The sequence below is a fragment of the Triticum aestivum genome, chromosome 4A, assembly GCF_018294505.1.
Source record: "Triticum aestivum cultivar Chinese Spring chromosome 4A, IWGSC CS RefSeq v2.1, whole genome shotgun sequence".
Classification (NCBI taxonomy): domain Eukaryota; kingdom Viridiplantae; phylum Streptophyta; class Magnoliopsida; order Poales; family Poaceae; genus Triticum; species Triticum aestivum.
Window position 1 is genome coordinate 560,063,661 of NC_057803.1, and position 5,826 is coordinate 560,069,486.

Here is a 5,826-nt window from a genome sequence, read left to right on the forward strand (position 1 = left end):
TACCTCTTCCTCATTATCATCAGTATCATCAAGCTGAAGCAACTCAGAAGCGCTTGGCTTCCTTTTCCTTGAAGTGGTGGGCTTGGCGGTTTTCCTTTCGGCCCTCTTGGCTGCCCTGGCTGTCTTGGCCGCCTCATGATCATATTGGATTTTCCAGAAGTTATCATTTGCCTGTAAAAGGTTATAAAGGGTTATGCGTAAGAATACAGTATAACACGGTGAAAAAATAACCCGACGGCTGGAAACTTAATGCAGGGGCCGGGTTCTTCTGGCAAAAAGGTAGTAAGCCGAAAGCGTTTCTATTCACTATGCCCTCTTTCAACAAAGACTGAGTTGTAGCTTCCACTGCGTCATCTGGTAAGTTGTCAGGACTATGACGCTGAGGGTCATCTTTCTCGCCTGAATAATTACACATTAAGCCGGGGCGGCGGCTTAACGGAATTATTCTCCAAGCAACCCAGACTCGGACCAGGTCAATGCCATCTAAGTCGTTCCCTAAAAGAGCTTTAATCTTCTTGATCTTGGGGGTGAGTGGCAGACGTTCAATAGCAGTCAACTTATCCGGCAGCGGGTGAGTAGGTTCAAGGCGCAATGCACAAAAGCCGGGCAGCGGGTTTTCGCCAGCCGGAGAAGTATCTTGGCAGTAGAACCATGTCTGGTTCTAGTCCTTTGGATGACTCGGCAATTCAGCATAAGGGAACAGGCAGTCTCTCCGCCTTTGAATCGATATGCCACCAAGCTCCAAACTTTGCCCGTTGGCCCGCTCATTCTGCCAGTTCAAATAGAACAATTCCCTGAACAAAAGTAGGCTGGGTTCTTCTCCAAGGTAGACCTCATAGAAAACTTGGAAGTTGCAGATATTTGACACGAAATTGGGCCTGATGTCTTCAGGTCTTAAGTCAAAGAAGTGCAAAACGTCTCTAACGAATTTTGAACCGGGAGGAGCAAATCCCCGGATCATGTGATCGGTAAAAATAATCACCTCCCCTTCCTTGGGTTGAGGTTTCTCTTCAGACGGGTCAAGAGCATGATAAGACATGATATCCTTCTTGGGCAGATGGCCAGACTTTACAAACTCGGACAGTTTGCTCTCTGTAACAATGGATGGGACCCAGTTGCAGGTAATCGGAGGTTTAACAGCTTTGGGTGCCATTGGGTAAATTGAAGCCTACAACAATATAAAGGAATTTTTTCCGGTTCATTATAACCCGGAGAATAAACATTATTGGGTTATTTAAGATGGCGGCTTAAGAAGGGGCCTAATGACATACAAGTAACTATGTGATAATGTTTAAGGTAACTATGTGATAATGTTTAACAGCTGCAGGTATTAAAGATGATTAAGGTTTTCTTAAGTCGCCAGAGGCAAGCGGCGCTGACAGCCGGTACTATCTTAAACCGGTCACATGAATTACTATGGCTGAAACAGAGTCAATAGATGCAGTTTTTGGCTAAGTGTGGAACAAACAGGTTTCTCAAGTTGCAATCATTATTTTGGATCAAACAATGTTCTGGAAAAGAAAATATTTCTAGACCTAAAAACAATACAGAGAAGTTCATATACTCGCGGAGGGTTTCCAAAACAAGGGAAATGAGATCTGTTCTTATACAGGATAAGCACAAATATTTTTCGCAGCAGTTCTATGTTGTTTTATAATCTGAACAAGGCATTGGAGGTGAAAACTAATGGAGGTCTGCGTCGGGCGGCGAAGAACGCCGACGAACTCAAGACAGTTTCAATGAAGATCTGAGAAAGGGGAAAAAGAGGAACTCACAGATGCTGAAGAGCTGCGGAGGGTCGCCATCGTTTTCTGGTCGGAATCAGGGTGATGCAGCGGCCTGAGTCGGTGAAGACGAGGAGTTCGACGGCGGCGGCGGCGGAGCTTGAGCAGCAAAGAAGGAGGTAGGAGGAGGAAGAAGATTGAAGGAAATGAAAAAGGCATAGGTCACATCTATTTATAAGGAGGGGTCGACAAAGACAGCACGAGAAATGAGGAGACCAAGGCATCATTATCCAGCAGCCCCGACGCCTCGATTCTCGGGATGGTCATTAAAGGCAAAGATCCGTTGGAGGATATGACGGAATAAAATATGAGTTTTATTGAAGATGACGTCATAGAGATTAAACCCGCATCCAGATGATGACGTCACGGCGGGTTAAAATCTCCGCACAAAACGGAAGACTGAAGGCCAGTTCATAAGGTTTTTAGAAGATTGACATGAACCGGTTAAAATCAATCTGGGGCCTAATGTTGGGGATATAACTATTTATGTAAGCCGCCCAGGAGGGGCCGGGTTACGCAAAGAGAAGCCCATCTGAAGCCCAAGACCAAGACGTGAAGATGGCGGTTCAGTAAAGGGTCTAAAGGCCCACAGGCGATTTATGGCCCATGGCGATAAACCGCCATGAGGGCCTGACTTGTATTGTAAGGTAGAAGTAACTAGTCACCGAGACGGACACTGTTTATGAGCCGTCCGGGACTCTATAAGCCGTAGGGCGTCAACCCGTGTATATAAGGGGACGACCCGCTGGCGGCTTAGGGCAAGAAACGACCAATCGAGAACCGGGCATAGCGTATCTCGCTCCCTGGTCATCGAAACCTCAAGCAATACCAACCCTACTAGACGTAGGCCTTCCTTCACCGCAAGGGGTTGAACTAGTATAAACCTCGCGTGTCCTTTGTCCCGATTAACCCCTTTAACCTTCCAAGTTGCGATGGCTCCACGATTAAGTCCTTGCAAGAGGAGATCTGCCGTGACAATTCCACGACACTTTCCGTTCGTCAACTTGCAATCATGGGCTTTGCCACTTTCTTTGATATCGATACCGTGGCCCTCTTGTGGAGCAAGACTCTTAAAGTAGCCTTTGTTGGGCATGTCGAGAATGGTCTATATGTGATTAACTTTTCGGAGCGACCCACTAAGACCGCGACATGCCTAATGGCTAAAGTTGATGTGGGATGGCTTTGGCATCGCCGTTTAGCCCATTTCAATATGAGATCCTTGCAAAGTCTTCTCAAGGGGGACCATGTCCGTGGACTAACGAATGTTAGTTTTGCTAAAGATCGTGCTTGCAGTGCCTGTATCGAAGGAAAGCTACATGAGAAGGCTCACCCTGAAGGAAATATGCCCTAGAGGCAATAATAAAGTTATTATCTATTTCCTTATATCATGATAAAAGTTTATTATTCATGCTAGAATTGTATTAACCGGAAACATAAGACATGTGTGAATACATAGATAAACAGAGTGTCACTAGTATGCCTCTACTTGACTAGCTCGTTAATCAAAGATGGTTATGTTTCCTAAACATGGACAAAGAGTTGTCATTTGATTAACGGGATCACATCATTAGTTGAATGATTTGATTGACATGACCCATTCCATTAGCTTAGCACCCGATCGTTTAGTATGTTGCTATTGCTTTCTTCATGACTTATACATGTTCCTATGACTATGAGATTATGCAACTCCCGTTTGCCGGAGGAACACTTTGTGTGCTACCAAACGTCACAACGTAACTGGGTGATTATAAAGGAGATCTACAGGTGTCTCCAAAGGTACATGTTGGGTTGGCGTATTTTGAGATTAGGATTTGTCACTCCGATTGTCGGAGAGGTATCTCTGGGCCCTCTCGGTAATGCACATCACTTAAGCCTTGCAAGCATTGCAACTAATGAGTTAGTTGCGGTATGATGTATTACGGAACGAGTAAAGAGACTTGCCGGTAACGAGATTGAATTAGGTATGGGATACCGACGATCGAATCTCGGGCAAGTAACATACCGATGACAAAGGGAACAACGTATGTTGTTATGCGGTCTGACCGATAAAAGATCTTCGTAGAATATGTAGGAGCCAATATGAGCATCCAAGTTCCGCTATTGGTTATTGACCGGAGACATGTCTCGGTCATGTCTATCTTGTTCTCGAACCCGTAGGGTCCGCATGCTTAAGGTTACGATGAAAGTTATATTATGAGTTTATGCATTTTGATGTACCGAAGGTTGTTCGGAGTCCCGGATGTGATCACGGACATGACGAGGAGTCTCGAAATGGTCGAGACATAAAGATTGATATATTGGAAGCCTATGTTTGGATATCGGAAGTGTTCCGGGTGAAATCGGGATTTTACCGGAGTACCGGGAGGTTACCGGAACCCCCCGGGAAGTATATGAGCCTTAGTGGGCCTTAGTGGAAGAGAGGAGAGGTGGCCAGAGATGGGCCGCGCGCCCCTCCCCCCTTGGTCCGAATAGGACAAGGAGAGGGGGCCGGCCCCCCTTCCTCCTCTCTCTCCTTTTCCCCCCTCCGCGAATTCTATTCCAACTAGGAAAGGGGGGGAGTCCTACTCCCGGAAGGAGTAGGACTCCTCCTGGCGCGCCACCTCTTGGCCGGCCAGCCCCCCCCTTTGAGCCTTTATATACGGAGGCACGGGGCACCCCTAGAGACACAAGTTGATCCACGTGATCATATTCTTAGCCGTGTGCGGTGCCCCCTTCCACCATAGTCCTCGATAATATTGTAGCGGTGCTTAGGCGAAGCCCTGCGACGGTAGAACATCAAGATCGTCACCACGTCGTCGTGCTGACGGAACTCTTCCCCGACACTTTGCTGGATCGGAGTCCGGGGATCGTCATCGAGCTGAACGTGTGCTAGAACTCGGAGGTGCCGTAGTTTCGGTGCTTGATCGGTCGGGCCGTGGAGACGTACGACTACATCAACCAAGTTAACGCTTCCGTTGTCGATCTACAAGGGTACGTAGATCACACTCTCCCCTCTCGTTGCTATGCATCACCATGATCTTGCGTGTGCGTAGGAATTTTTTGAAATTACTACGAAACCCAACAGTGGCATCCGAGCCTAGGTTTTATGTGTTGATGTTATATGCACGAGTAGAACACAAGTGAGTTGTGGGCGATATAAGTCATACTGCTTACCAGCATGTCATACTTTGGTTCGGCGGTATTGTTGGACGAAGCGGCCCGGACCGACATTACGCGTACGCTTACGCGAGACCGGTTCTCCCGACGTGCTTTGCACAAAGGTGGCTAGCGGGTGACAGTTTCTCCAACTTTAGTTGAACCGAGTGTGGCTACGCCCGGTCCTTGCGAAGGTTAAAACAACACCAACTTGACAAACTATCGTTGTGGTTTTGATGCGTAGGTAAGATTGGTTCTTGCTTAAGCCCGTAGCAGCCACGTAAAACTTGCAACAACAAAGTAGAGGACGTCTAACTTGTTTTTGCAGGGCATGTTGTGATGTGATATGGTCAAGACATGATGCTAAATTTTATTGTATGAGATGATCATGTTTTGTAACCGAGTTATCGGCAACTGGCAGGAGCCATATGGTTGTCGCTTTATTGTATGCAATGCAATCGCGCTGTAATGCTTTACTTTATCACTAAGCGGTAGCGATAGTCGTGGAAGCATAAGATTGGCGAGACGACAACGATGCTACGATGGAGATCAAGGTGTCGCGCCGGTGACGATGGTGATCACGACGGTGCTTCGGAGATGGAGATCACAAGCACAAGATGATGATGGCCATATCATATCACTTATATTGATTGCATGTGATGTTTATCTTTTATGCATCTTATCTTGCTTTGATTGACGGTAGCATTATAAGATGATCTCTCACTAATTATCAAGAAGTGTTCTCCCTGAGTATGCACCGTTGCGAAAGTTCTTCGTGCTGAGACACCACGTGATGATCGGGTGTGATAGGCTCTACGTTCAAATACAACGGGTGCAAAACAGTTGCACACGCGGAATACTCAGGTTATACTTGACGAGCCAAGCATATACAGATATGGCCTCGGAA